A 15,927-nucleotide genomic window follows, 5' to 3' on the forward strand; every position below is an offset into this window, starting at 1 on the left:
AATTTTTTAAGATTTGGCCTCTCCACTGCCAATGCAAGTGAATAAAAGAGGATCACATCTTCGAAGTTGGAGGTATCACCATGATCTACAAGATGACTCATAAGATCTAAAGTGCAAGTACTTGACTCCGTGAATCATTCTGAGTTGTGGTTGTGTTTAATCCTTCTCCCACGGTTACGATCTAGTTTCTTTAGTCTAATATATTTTAACACTTTCCGATTTAGCTTGAGTTCAAATATTTTTATAAGATTGTTATTAAGTGTTATAGGTTTAGAGAAGTCTTAGGAATTTTAAAACCTGTGCCATTTTTAGAAAGTTTCGCTATTTTGAATAAATTTTTAGATTTTCAGTAAATGTATTAAAATGACAAAGTAGAGTCATTATAAGTTTGAAGATCTAAGTTAAAGTATATAATTTATATGGAAAAAGCTGAAGTGACATTTAGATTGTCATTGTTTTAGACATTGCTGACCTTGATGTGTGTATAGAACCATAGATACTTTCTTCGAGATACGAGTGAGAAGCATCTATGGGTTTTGTGCACACCAATGTGTGAAACGATGTCAATTTCAATGTCACTCCAGCACGACTCAATTTATATTATTCAAAGTACAAACTATTAGTAAAATTTTAGCTTCTTTTATAGAATCATTTTTCTTATTTTTCTTGTGCATGCAACTATGATAAAAATGGGATGGTGACAATAATATTGAAAATAACAATCACGATAGCAGCAACAGTTAAAAATGATTGCACTACGGCGATGTTTGTACTTAGACTATCGATAACAGCATGACAATGGTGGCACTATGCGAAAACCTATTAAATTTGAAGACAATATACGGCAGCTCTTATCTGTAAAATCTTTTTGATATATCATCTCAGAATCTCCACTTGTGTCTTTCCTTCAATTTCTCTCATTGTTCCTCTCCTGGTCTCATTTATCTCCTAATCTCCTTCGATATGTCTCTCATTCTCCATCTCGGTTTGTCTCATTCTTCATCTCAATCTCCTTCGATTTCTCTCTCTCTCTCTCATTTTCCCTCTCTTGATTTCATCTTTGTCATGATATATCGCTCTGATCTCCTTTGAGAAATGAAGGGAACGACAAAAATCTCTTTCTTCCTATAAAATTTGTTTTGGTTTCTTCGAGAGTAACATGAGCTTCTTGTTTGTCTTTAGGAGTTCTAGATCGATAGGATGAAATTATACTTAAAAAGGTAAGGATTTCGAGTTCGGATTCAAAGTTTTTTTTATTTATTGTAGACTTGATTTCACATTTTCTTCATGTTTTGTGAAGTTCGGATCTTTTAGATGTTCTTTTAAGAAAATCGAGGGGTTGAGCTCAAATTCACAACTTATCCTAAACTGTTGATTTAGTCTGTTTTCTTTTCTTGTTTTTTTTTTTTTTTTTGTTTTTTTGTTTTCTAAATTTTAGATCGAATAGATCCAATTTATTTTGAAAATTTTTTGAATACGAAACTATTTGCAATTTTTTGACAATATTTATGCATTTGATATGAGTGTAGATACACACTTTCTTTAAGAAAATTGAGAATTGGGATTTTGGTTTATCTAATTGTTACTTGATGCATTAGGTTTTAGTGTTTGCCTTTTGTTTGGCTAATGCATGAGCTTTAGGGTTTATTTTACTATTGATTGTTGTATTAAGGTTTATGACTTGGATTAATGAATGAATGTCGTTATGTACTGTTATTGGTTGTTTGTGATGCTCTTGTATGTAGAAATTCAAGGAATCATTTAGGTCTTATTGGTTGATGTAGGGTTTAGGTTAATTCAATTGGATTTACAATTTTGTGGCCATTTGCAGTGCACCAAGAAATTTGTTTAAATTCGATAAGACCTTGTTGCTTTTACATTTTTTTTCGTTAAACATAACTCTACTTTCTAAGAAAAAATAATTGTATTCTTAAGATAAGGAAAACTTGAATAGTGGTTGAACTTATTTTCATCTTTCCTTGATGACCTTTCCAGATTCACAATGCATGCTGTGCTAATTCCAAAGAGTATATTTAAATGGTTTAGTGTCTTATATTGATTTAGTTTGGTATATTATATTGAGGTTAAATTTTTGTAGCAGAGCTTTGTCATAGCAGTACCTGCAATGGTTATCACAACATTTTCAACTAGCGTAGATTCCAAATCATTCCAGGTTTATCCCATTCATATAAGAACATATGTTTGGTAAAGAACACTTTTGAAAAAATATATCTAACAATAGTTGGTGCAGTTCAGGAAGGTTGAACCAAAGGTTGCATATGATGTCCCACATGGTTATAGTTTCTTGCATTTTATTCATGCTATTAGTTGGTTGGAATGCTCATCGCACCATGAGAAAGTAAGTGTTGATCTTGTTCCTTAGCCTATTCTTCAATGTCTCATTCCACATCATTTTCTTAGGCAAAAGCTACATTCTCTGATTTAATTCTAATAAATTGTGAGTGCACCTTAATTCTAATAAAATGTGAGTGCCCCCAATTAAAATGGATGGCAAGAGTTCCATAGTATCCAAAGCTCTAGAATGATCCAATAGCCGAGAAAGGGCCCATAAGTGCTTGCTACTACTACACCACTACACTTCGATCTTTACATATTCAGAGCTAACCCCTATCTAGTGGTCTTCCTTTCTTTCTTTTGGAACTTGATGTTGGCATGCTCCTTCTAAGTTGTTTTCAGACTCTCTTGCACATAACCAAACCACCAAACCAACTCAATCATGAAAAATAAATATTTGAAATCATATGATAAATTTTAGGAACATTTTGTCAAATATTTTTCTCTACACTCAAATGAAAATTTTGATTTTCTTCATCAATTCTCATGGCGAACATTAAATATTCTCTAATTTACATTTTTAATATTGGATAATCACTGGGCAGGTGTATAAATCAATGTTCTAAACGATATTACAACTATATAAAAGAAATTACAAAATAGTCTCACACCATGAGATTATATATATATATTTTTATCGGTAAGCTGGGTTTTAAAAGGAAACCCATCCTTTTTATCAATCACTCACGAATATAGTTACAAATTAAGTCATCTAGAATGATTCTTCTCAACTCTTGAGGTATGACATTTTCATCCTCAATTACAAAAAATAGTTTCTCTCACATTCCTAATCGAACTAAAAAATCTGCTCCTTTATTAGTCTCTGACAAATTGAAGACCACCCATATGGTTTTTTCTTACAAAACCAAATTCTCCACCAGCCTCTGAAAGTGGTGCACCCGTATTAATCTTCACTATATTTTCATTAGGACATTTCCTAAAGATGTAATTGATTTTCTTTTCAATGTGTTTCCCTATACAATCTCATCATTGGAAGAAAGAACACATATTGGCATTAATCTCCATCTCCACACTATCAAACACTCTTTTTAAATCAGCCGCAATCAACTGAAAAATTACTTTGTTCGTCTCGTCAATCCCTTCAAATAGTCTTCTATTTTGTTCTTTCTAGACATGATATATAAGAGCACAAAATGCTAAACAAATCATATCCAAGATAACCTTGTTTGGAAAACACTCTTGATCAATAGTGCTTCATCCAAAACCAAGTCAAACCCCTGTTTGATGATCTCAAATCTCCTCCAAACATTCCGCCATATCCACTTACTATATTCACATTAAAAGAAAATATGATCATTTGTTTCCAAATCTACATGGTAAAGGAAACATCTAGAGACAAGTTGAAATCCCCTTCTATTTAAATTTTCAACTGTATTGAGTTTTTTTGAAATAGCCAACCATGTTATGAAAGAATACCATAGCAGTCTTCTACCATGCCAGACCACTCTCCTCCATTCTACCTTCCATCTATTCTCATTAATAGTATTGGATGCACTTTTATAAGAGAACTTACCATTGGAAGTTCTTCTCCAAATACATTTATCTTCAGAAAGCATTTTAGGAGTCGCTTGTGTTGAAACTAGATCAGAAACTTCTTGCATTCAATCATCATGTGGCATAGGTAATGCCCACCTTCCATTATCCACAAATTGGCTGATTGTTGTTTCCATAGTACTATCAAGCGGAAGTACAACTCTCACCCCAAATCTGAAAATTAATGAACGTCCTTCAATCCATGGATCTCTCCACATATACATGGTTCAACCACCCCCTACTAGCATATATAAATTTTCCATCACACTTGTTCTTGCTTCAAAATATTTCTCCATGCCCAGGATGCATTCTGAGGAGCATTATAAGAACATATATCATTTTTACCCACATATCTCTGCCTCATCACTACAACAAATATGGAAATTAGGAACGGTTTATAACCGTTCCTAATCCAGTATGAAACGGTTAACTGACCAGCTCTAATCGAGGCGTTGATAATGAATTTAAACGGTTGGAGGCCGTTCTAGATTTCAGGAGTTGGAACGGTTACAAACCGTTCCAAAACTTAGATTTTGGAACCGCTTAAAACCATTCCAAGTATGCGTTTATGTATAATTAAAAAAATCTTAGACATTGATTTAAAATCCGATGTTTTGTAAGACTGATGTCTGAGACTTTAGACATCAGTCGCAAACCGATATCTAAAATGATCATTAACCGATATCTAAACTTAAAATAAAATTTAAAATTTTAATTTTTTTTATACTACGCACCAGTTGATTATTGTCTTCAGAAGGGAAATTACCCCTACCCACATCCACCACAATGGCACAATATAGATGGATTGATTTCTCTTTTCATGATCCTCTTTTTTATTGAATTTATCTTATTATTCTGTAGCCATTGTAAAGGCACTTTTTGTGAGACTCTGTCTTGCTTTAGGTATTTGAAGTGCATTGCCCACACCTCTGAGGATTTGTGGTGGCATAAATCCTCAAGGCTACAAGAAAAAGGAAGAGGCCTGATGATTGTTGTTAGCATCTTCGTGCAATTTGTGGAAGAAGACTCTTTGTTGCTGTCTCCTAGAGAGGAGGCCATGCATCCTCTCAAACTTCCTGTTAATCAAGGTAAACTCTTACTTGAAGGCTATGGTCAAGATAGGTGTCTCTAAATTTAATTCAATCTAAATAGGAGTTAAAATGACGTTTCTAAAAATCCGCATACATAGGACTAATATGACGATTTTACTCTTTTCTTGCGCTTATTAACCTAACAGAACCTTCATGCAGTTTGGAGTCATCAATATAAAGGCCAATTTGCTGTAATTTACATGAATCTAAGTTTTATAGAAAACAAAATGAAGTTGATGTAAAACCACCAAAACATCATCATTGGGGCTCATGTCGTCGTACGTACTAAGGAAGTCTAATAATAACAATGTGTTCATCAAATAATAATGTCAGATACACATTTAGTCTTGCTCTTATGTAATAGCCACTCAAAAATTATATAAATTGTCACAGCATTTAACATATATTGGCCCATCAGATACGAATATGTTAGATAGTTATCTTAGGTGCAGATCATCTCCGATCAAGAATTATATCAGGTGCACAACTTAATAATATGTAATAAGTTGTGAGGAACAAAGACATATTTAGCAAAAAGAACAAAATTATATTGGATGGAGAAACTCATAATCAAACAGTACTAGTAACGAATTAGATTTAAGTCTTACTACTTGAAGGGCTGATACTTGGATAAACAAAACTGGTGGATATATGTGCCTGTCTTCTAGCCAAGTTAAAGAATTATCCCAGATGTTCACATCTAAAGAAGGTGCAGGGGTAACTCAAGGTTTTATTGCACTGAAAGCATCAAGGCGAAATCCAGCTAGCTCAGATGATGCAGGTAACAAATACTGTTCCGAGACACGATCATCATCAGTTAACCTTTCAATCTCAATTGGAAACTGAAAGAAGAAAAGAGAAGTATTAGTGATACTGCCCCCAGTAAATAATTATTAGCAAAATGAATTGAAGGAAATAGTAAGACAGAAGTCAGTTGTACCTTGAATCGATTTAATTGTGGACCTCTCTCCAACCAACTTTTTACACTTATCTGATCTGAGCCTTGTTGAGATCCAACTTCCAAATCTTTTCTAACCGGGCTTCCAATTACAAGAAGCTTTTTGGCATGGGTCACTTTCAACTGTTCCCCCAAAAGATGCACAACGATTAAGTTCAGCGAAGGGGTTTTCATTAAGAGAAAGAAGATTGTACTCTCTCTCTAAACTAATGGAACTTGCACCAAGTCGTCTAAGATGCATTGTTACCCAAATAATACGGCATCGAACATAATTTAGGAAGGTGAATTTCACATGCCTTGGAATGTGACCAGCTTTTTCTCGTCCATAAAATTCAGAAGATGACATTATGAAGGATTGGATATCTCACTTTCCCTTGCACGACCGCTCTTCCTTATTTATCTTATTGCTGTCCCATATTTGCAACTGTAAAATCAAAAGTGGGAGATGTGACAAATTAAAGGGTAAGAATTGCAGGAAATAAGAAATATACATGGAAAATGGAGAAATGAGATAGAGGTTTGAAACTTGCATCTTTTTGTGTATAGATGAATGGATACAAAGTGAGGAAAAAGGTCAGATGCTTACGGTGGGAGTGTCGGATGTTGAATAGCCATATGGGCTAACAAGTAAAACCACCCCAGATACATCAAAGAGACTGCTAAGAAAAATATTGAATTCAGCTGAGGATACACTAGTGGGAGCTCTCCAATACGAATGTCGTGATTCAGATTCTAGTAAGGCAAGCAAGGACATGGGTGGCGCCAAACCTACTGCTGTTTCAACCTGCAATAATGTGCAACCTATTTAGATATAGATATAAAATGGTTAAATCCATTGCAATTCCAATTCTTATTTAAAAATGAAATTCCATGAGGCAAAAAAATTTAATGGAAGAAATTTATAGCATACAACTTCTATGGAGTTTCCTACCTTTTTCTCATTTTGTATCCATTCAGATACCTTCGATCTACATTAAGATCCATATCATAGCTCAATGGAATCTGAATGTTAGAAAATGAGAAAAATTCTTAAAAGCTTCACATATCTAAGAATGTGTAAACCTCAGTAATGTGGACACCATTTTGAAAAAACTTTGTTGTACATAGAAGGTACAAGGTCCATGTCAGTATAGGTAAGGGGGAGAATTTAATTTATCATTTTATCAAAGATTTGCAATTCAGTGCTTGAATGAACAAATGCAAATTTCTCCAGATGATGCTTTTAGGTATCAACATGTATACAATAAACTACCTTCAAAATTATAACATCGGTGCACAGACAAGGGCTGATTTAAGTTAGTAAGCCCAAAAACCGAATCAATATCCCCGAAGACTGGGATGACCCAGCCGAAACTTTAAACACTAGTCAATATAAAATTTACTGGTTAAAAGTAAAACTTAAGTCACTGTTACAGACAAGTAAAACAGAAGTGAACTTCAGAAAACATGGATATAAGATAGAAAGAGCCATATAATTCAAAAAGGGCATCAGAAGAGAAATTGTAGATCCAAGACCTCTATTTTAATAAATGGTAAGAGTAATAAAAGCATAACCAAGGCAGAGAAAGCAATAGTAACAACGTTTAATAACTAATCAATATTGAGACTAAAAACGAAATCGAAAGCCAGACATTACAAAGTGTAACAGACTTGCAAATGGAAATTCACCAAGTGACTCCTCTCCATTGAGTAATGCTCTCACAACCTCAACAGGTGGTTGACGATAAGACATGCTATTTCTTTCGGGAAGATTATCTCTTGAAGAAAGTTCTATCACCTGGACCAAAGCTTTTTGTGCTGCACTGTCTGCACGGGCACTTCTCCTGAGGCTAATCAAGACTCGGACATAGTCCAAAATCAATGCATCAAGGACAATTTCACTACAACATGATTTACAGATAACCCCATCTAGAATAGTTGAACGATTACTAGAGAGCCCGTCAGTTTGGCCACTCTAGCTTGATAAACCACTATAGATAGCCATCTCCTTTGAGTTAGTGCCCAAAAGTAGAAGAGTTCCCACTACAAAAATTAGGGCTTTTAGAGGCTCTTATTTTGGGCGGTTTGGTCGAAGCGTCGAGATAAGCCAATGAAAGCGGTTTTGGAGGCGATTTCATCAGAAATGCTGTGGAAGAACAAAGAACAACTTTGACAGAGATTGATTGGAGGCGTTTTTACACCGGTGGTTATAGGAAAATGCCTCAAATTTCAGACCAACAGGGTCGTTTTTCGAAAAACGCCGCACAAACCAGATCATGATGGCAGTTTTTGGAAAAACGCCCCAAAATCCAGATCAACGGGGCATTTGTTGAGGAAATTTTTGGCGCGATTCTTTTCAATCTGCCCTCTCTCTCAAAATCGCGCCCTCTCTCGATCTGTTCAAGCTGAAGGTTCATCAGGCTTGTTTTTTTTTTTTTTTTCTATTTTTCTTTTTTCGAGCTCTCGATCTATTCTAGTGTTAGACCTATCTATCTAACTTAGTGATATTGGGTTTTTAATTTATTATTTCTTCAGATCTGTGCGTTTTAGCTATTGATCTCTATCCATCTCTCTCTCTCTGTATAATCTTTGGTTGTTTTGGTACTAAGGTTCATCAGGTTTTGGTTTTTTTTTTTTCTTGTTATCGAAGCTTTAATCAGGTTTGTTAATCTATTTTTGGTTAAATTTCAAATCGAAACCCTAATTTCTGTAGTGTTGATTCGATTTTTGGTTCGATTTCAAACCAAAATCCAACTTTCTATAGTTTTGATTCTATCTTTGGTTCAGTTTCAAACCAAAACCCTAATATCTCATTTTTATAGCTAGGTATTCTGTATTTGTGTTGTCTATTGTTCACCTACTAGGAAATGTTTGGCAAGAATGTGCCTGAAAATGAACAAATCAATGAAGATGAAGACTGGGGGCCTGGTAGTAGAAAACTGCCCTTGGTTTCAGAAAATAAAAGAACATTTTCTAGAATTCCTCCCAACGCAGTTGAGGTAACTGAACGCCGTTGGATCTTATTATTGTTATTCTGATAGAAGAGTTTGTGAGTTACATGTTGATTATTACATGTTATATGGTAGATTTTCCAAGCTTGTTGTCATACTTTTATGTAGAGATGGTCTTTTGATATGGTTGTTCTAAATCACTTTTCCCAACTACTGATTTTGTACTTTATTTGGTTATTTTGGATAGTTTTAGTTTACACCAATAATTCTAGACCCTTGATGTAATGGATTGGTATTTTCTGCTTTACTTTTGTTTATGTTCGTTCAGTCTGAGGAACCACCCTATGTTCTCCATATACAATACCCTGAATGGCCTAATCATGGAGTGCCCAGGGACACACTCGCCGTTCGTGAAATTTTGAAAAGAATTTATCATATACAACCCAATATTGGCTTGATAGTCGTGCACCGCAGGTCTACTGGCAATTGGCATAGTTCATTTTATTTCTGCTCTTAGTTCACATTCTGTTGTCTACTTCATGCTTTAATGAATTTCCTCTCACACATCTATAGGCTTACATGGTGGAGCTAGAAGTAGCACTGAACCAACTCCAAGAGGAGAATGCTCGCCTCAAGCAGACTTAAGTAAGCAAAATTTTAATAAGACTTGTTAAATTTCTTTTCTTTGTTACTGATACTGATAGAATTGTTGCTTTACCTCTTGAGCTGAAACAGGAAGAAGCTGAGAAGAAAAGGAAGCTAGAGGTAATTATTGTCGTACTTATCATTTATATGGCCCTCTTGCAAATTCCTCTTCTGATTTTGAAATTTTCCCATATCACAAACAATTAGGATCCGTAAGCCATCTTTTACCCAAATAAATCTATGTTATGATGCCTAATCTGAGAATGAGGTGACTTGTACTCGTTAATAGATCAATTGTCCCCTAATTGTAGTTTATAGTCATACATAGTAGACTAAAAATCTGTATTTGCTTTAAAGTTATTTCATTCTTCCCATGACCATAGTTTGATTGAATTTTTTGTATTATTTATAAAGCTTGACTAGTATCACTAGTCTTACTATGCTACTCATCACCTCCAATTAGTTCCAACAAATAGTTCTTGATCAATAAACACCCCTTCCAATTTGTGCTGAGTTTACCATTGTTTAGCTCTTTGGTATGCCTCTTCCTTCTCTCTTTCTATTTGTTTTTTAATTCTTTTCTTTTTCTTTCCTCTCATATATTCTTCTCTTTTTTTTTTACTTTTTTATTTTCTGTTTTTCAATCTCTCTCTCTCTGTGAGAGAGAGCACATCATAGCTATAGTGCACCATGGCCAAATTTCAACTTAAGATTTGATTTTATGTTTTAGTTAATATTTTTATTGTTTTACTGGTTCATTCTATATCTCAGATTCATCATTTTGTTGTTGAGATTCATCACCTCGATGGGCCTGAAAATTCTGATTTTTGAGATTGGGAGGTGTTGAGAGGATAGAGTAAAGTTTCATGTATAAAAACGGTGATTCTTATATTTTTCTATAATCAAATGTTTATTTTACATATTCTTTAATTTTATCCACTTTGAAACTTGGACCAACCAACTTGAGGGATGACCCAAAACTCTAATTTCATTTTTTCTTTCCTAAAAAATATGTTAGGATTTCTTATTTGGTACTAGGATTGTGGATGTATGTAAGCCATATCTTAAAGCTTTTATCATCTATCTTCTGTTTGAAAATGGGTGGGGTTGGGGCTGGGGCTGGGGCTGGGAAGGAGGTATTGGGTTTGGAATTAGATTAAAACATAACAGACACTAGGTAATATGTATAGTAACTCAATCTGGGAGGAATTATTGCATTGGAGAAGTACTTTTGAGGTTGATGGCATCCCTTTGAGGTAAATGGCATTCCTTGTATAGGTTTTCTAGAGGGATTAAGTCGAATTGAAAACTTGGACAAATTAAGAATAATTAATAACAGAGGTTCAAGAGCACGAAGAACATGGATCATCCCTGAAAAGTCATTATTATTTATATAAAACAGTAAGCTGATGCAAAATTGATAACTTTCTGTTATTTTCCTACTGGTTTTCGTGGCTTCAAGATTGAATGTCCCTGGTGCATGGCAGATGCCTCAGGTGATAGATACTAGTAACTAGATTAGTAGACCATTGGTTCCAATACTAAAAGAAAATAAGAATTGTTTCCCAATGCAAATGCTCAAAGGTGCTTGCCTGGTGATCAAGGCAATGGTGCCTTGGCACCTAGGTGACCTGACTAATGCTTTATTTGATTCTGTAAATTCTTTACCTTTGCTGGCCCGTAATGAGTTTGTTGGAGACAAACTAGGTCTCCCAAACACTAGACACTGGAAGGTTGTAATTTCTTTGTTTTCTATTGATACAAAATTCTTGCTTGATATATACTATCATGCTTATATAATTACTTTTTATGCTCACATAGTCACACACATCCATATGATTTCTTGTAATCTGGGAGCTCGCCTAGCCGCGTAGTGCATAGGCAAGAATGGGGATCTATGGGGGTTTTATGGATGCTTCAGATAACTTCTCTCATTTTTAGGGGAGCTTTTATAGACTGCTTAGTTTCCTTCTTTTTTTTTTTCATCCGTAATTATTTCAAAATAAACTAATACCTGCCCAAAAAAATTGACTACTAAAAATACTCAGTTTTGACTCTTTCATTTGTATCTAATATTTAGTATGTGAAGCCCATTTTGGCATTGACAATGTATGGGGGGCATTGAAGATGGTGAAGAACCCAAGTCCGCAGCCATTAGACAGCTATAGGAAGAAACTGGTACTCTTGTGACTTCAAATTAGGACATTGTCCATGCATTTATCTAAATATCAAAGATTCCAGATGAAAATGTTTAGCTTCATCTATTCCATAACTTTTTACTTTTGGAGAACTTCTATTACCGCACCAACTTTTGCTAACGCCACCCAAGATGTGCACTAATTCTTTGGTGATTTACATATGAATTGGAGTGGTGTTAGCAAAAATTGGTGTGGCAATAGAATCTCTCCTTTTTTTTTCTTTTAAGAAAAGAAAATGAAAATAGGATGTTCCAAGGCTAATGATTCTTTTGAAGAAAAGCAATGTTCCAAGGTAAGGCCAGCATATGTAGAGGGAGGAGGGTGACCATCATTTTTTCCCCTCCTTTTGAACTTCATTTTGGTTCCTCTGGCCCTTCCTTATTGATCCATTAATGAGTACTAATGAGGGGCATTAAACATTCTCAATCCATTTCTCCTATCCTATTCCCAACTCCTTTCGAGAGACAAAATGAGCATGTCTTCGGGTTCTTCGATGTGGCTGGCTAGTGCATTTCAACTTGTCATTACACTTGATTAGTCATCCATATCTAGATTTCTTTTAACATGCTCCCCACGCACAACTACTCTTTTGTGACTTCACTATCACTCCTATATTCAACCCTCATGGAATAGGGAGCACCTGTAGGTCAGTTTGTCGAAAGCTGCACCGAGTGGCAGCAGCTGCCCCGGGCTTGAATACATAACCTGTGGTAGGTCCCCTATTGTACGAATCATAACTATCATTGTCAGCATTACATATTTATGTCAACAATCTTTCCCCATATGCTCGTAGGACAAACCAAAACTTGAAGTGCGTTTTACATAGCGAAATATTTTAATCTCTACAGCAGAAGTGCTTGCTTTTCTAGGACTCCCTGTGAGCTGCAAATCTTTTTTGCCAGCACAAGTCTCAGGCCTAGACTGCCTACATACTAAAATTAGTTTATACTTTATATGAAGTAGTATAAACTCTATCATCACCATCACTTCTAGGCATGATTTTATCATAACAATCAACAGACTGGAGATATTGTACTGAGATACATCAAAAAATTATCTTTCAAAAACTGCCTAAAGTTGCTAAGATTTGAACTGGAACTTTAGCTGTAGGGCTTAAAATGGATTGGGTTTGGATTAGGGTCAGATCTGAGGATATCCAGATCTAAATTAAACTAGTAGAAAAGGATATTTTCAAAAACATAAAGTATAATTTACTTGCAATTGAATTTGAGTATGCCTATGTGTACCTGTGTATATGTGTTTCTATCGGTGTGCACACGTCTGTCTATGGTTTTGTATTTACTTGCTTATAATCTGACCTATTTTTGTCCTTTGGATATGTGTTCACTTTGTTTCTGATGTACAATTAAGTCTTGTTTATTTCCATGTTATCATTTCATTTCTGTTTTGGAACTTAATGTTAACTCCAATGTCATTTGCACTATGGAGTCTAGTTCTTGTTCAAATGTGGCTTAGTGTCATAGGTACATTTTGAATAAAAGATTTGAGGCATCGTATAAAACTGTCTCTTCTACTCTTTCTTTTAGGTAGGTAAACTGGACTTGAACCTATGACAAAGGTTTCATTGAATATATCAATCAGCCAACTGTCCCTGCACTATGGAGTCTAGTTTTCACAAGTGAGCTGGTACTCCATTAACTACCAAACAGGTGCACCGTGTACTGGTAGACATAGTTTCTACTACTGCAAATTCGACACTTGGTTTTCCTCTTCATCACTCTCGAAGAAAGTAGACCGTTAGATCAAGATCAAACCATCATAGGGAAATAGTTTACATCTTGAGGAGTGGAAGCCCAAAAAAGCTCTCCACAGGAATCATACATCCAATCCGAAATGCTTTTGGGTCTTGAGACCTTGTGAGCTAGTGTTCCTCCCAATTATAATATCTACCTTTCTTAATGGTATCTTAGGTTGAGAATCTGAACTTTGTGGACAGCTGTGTAGAAATTGAATAAGAACAGAAACAATGGTAGGAAACAATTGGCAGAGGAAATCTGCTACCTTTAATTTTATTCTCAAGGTCTTCAAGTCTAGGAGGCCACACAACAGGGATGATGTGGGCTTGGATGAAGCAATTAGTGTGCGAAAAGTATGTCCTAGTGACAAAGATAGAGGGAGATGGGTAGCTAAACCAGATATAGACAAGAAAGTCTCGGCCTTCATTGCTAAATTCTATGAAACTCGTGTCTCGGAATCTGAACGACAAACAGTGACACCGGTTTAACAAGTCCATTTGGCATCATTTGCTTCAAATGAAACTGTGCTAAATAAACCAACTTGCTTCTCACCATTTGTAATGCTTCTTTGATTGTTATTACTTGAATTGTCCCTCTCTCTACCTTGTAAATTACAATAATTGAAAGATTAATATATATGTGTTTGTTCATATTCAAGCATGGTTCTTCTTTTTTCATAAATACGGTTTTCCTTATACAATTTTCCACCAGCTCCTTACTTGCTCCGCCCCTGCTTATACCCTTTTACTTTTATTTTATCTTCTTTTCATGATTTGGGATTGAAATAGAATTCCATAACAAGGTTTAACTGACACCAAATCTCTGGGATGATGCGTTGTTAATGTTGTTGTTGTCGCAAATGCTACAACTTGAATGTAACAACATACAAGCATGAGTTGCTAATTTTGCTGGATTCATCAGGAACACCAGAATATCCTGATCTGGATTGTAGTTTTGTACAAGGTGCGGCCTATTATATGGTTGGGAATTTCCATCAATGCTTCTTATTTTTCTGTGGGGTTCATATTTGCACTTAGAATAACACATGCTTTGTCTCAATGATCTGCACTCGGTTATTTATTCCAGGTTGTGGCAATTGCAAGTGCTGCATTGGACGTGTTTAAGAACGAAGCAAAGAAGATGGTGGTTGCACTAGTTGATATGGAACATGCTTTTGCTCCTCCCCAACACTTCATCCGTTTAGTGCAGAGGAGGTATGCTCAATAATTATTTGTTTTCTATGTATATATATTTTTACTCCAAAAGACATACACACATCATCATCTACCCCTCATCCCAGTTATTGGGGTCAGCAACATGAATCCTATTATATCATATACTGCTTTAATTCAGATTATTGTTGGATTCTGTTTTTGAATTCTGTAATCCTTGCTTGAGTATTTTAGCACCCCATTCATTTCAATTCCGCAAATGGTAAATTACCATTTTCGGAGTTAATTTTTTATCTAAGTTAAATGGAAAAAATACCCTTCTCAAAAAGTGCATTTTATTAATAAACACTAAAGGGTATTTTAGTGATTTAAAACAATTTTTTTCCTATTTGGTAAAAGATTAATTCAGAAAACGGTAATATGCTGTTTTTGGAATTAGAATGGTTATTGCATTGGTAATTTCTCCTATTTCTAACTCTTTTTTGGTGTAGCTTGCATTTCACACTCTCAATTCATCAAGGTTTGCCTATCAATCTATAACATTTAAGCCGGATTTCTTTTATGTTTTTGCGATTTCTGCGCCTCAAGTGAAATGTAGTGTGCTTTTGAAGGTAATACAATTTTCCATTATTAGTGTTTGATAAAATTAACTATGTTGTGTGCTAAGCCAACTCCTCTAACTAGCTGTGTTTAGGCTGTTTGTTCTGTCTTAAGGACACCCGTTACTGGTGTGGATCGCTTCTGTGTACTACATCAAAAGTGCAGTGGACTTTAGATTGCCATAACGGTATTCCACCCCCTGTTACTTCTTAATTTAGTTTATTTGTATGTGTTTACATAAGGCAAAGGGTGCCTTATATTATACTTTGAATGGTACATTATGTTGTACTTTTATTTTTTATTTGTATTTTTTGAAAAAATAAATAAATGAAAGAAGTGTTTAACCATCTGCTCTATTGGCCCATCGCACAGATCAACTAGCCATAGTAACACATAAATTTATGGATAGTTTCTTTCTCATTGTTTCATTTTCTCTATTTTTGAAGTATCTTATCAAGAAGTGGTTGGGATTATTTGATCAAACTTTAAGCTAGGAAATCTCCTTTGTAGTGTTAACCAACCAACTACTACAAAAAGACTGATCTTGGAGAGGGAGAGAAATCTGTTGGGATTATTTGATTGAACTTTAAGCTAGGACATCTTCTTTATGGTGTTGACCAACCAACTACTACAAAAGACCAATCTGTTGGAGAGAGGGAGAACTATG

The 15,927-nt window shown here is 35.0% G+C and overlaps 1 protein-coding gene across 19 annotated transcripts in view; it reads left to right on the forward strand.

Annotated features, from left to right (window-relative positions):
* Window positions 1-7,596: 7,596 nt before the first annotated feature.
* The window catches only part of LOC147388953 (NADP-dependent glyceraldehyde-3-phosphate dehydrogenase-like), a 31,785-nt gene continuing 23,454 nt past the window's right edge, over window positions 7,597-15,927 (forward strand). For 11 of the 19 annotated variants that reach the window (XR_015171043.1, XR_015171037.1, XR_015171038.1 and 8 more), the window contains exons 1-5: window positions 7,597-8,348; window positions 9,217-9,362; window positions 9,462-9,533; window positions 9,624-15,271; window positions 15,355-15,447. The gene's annotated coding sequence lies outside the window, so the exon portion shown is untranslated. The remainder of the gene's footprint in view (window positions 8,349-9,216; window positions 9,363-9,461; window positions 9,534-9,623; window positions 15,272-15,354; window positions 15,448-15,927) is intronic. The other 8 variants (XR_015171045.1, XR_015171050.1, XR_015171040.1 and 5 more) reach the window with 8 other exon arrangements.

This window comes from Akebia trifoliata, chromosome 12 (assembly GCF_017979445.1).
Source record: "Akebia trifoliata isolate Shusen 1 chromosome 12, ASM1797944v1, whole genome shotgun sequence".
NCBI lineage: Eukaryota > Viridiplantae > Streptophyta > Magnoliopsida > Ranunculales > Lardizabalaceae > Akebia > Akebia trifoliata.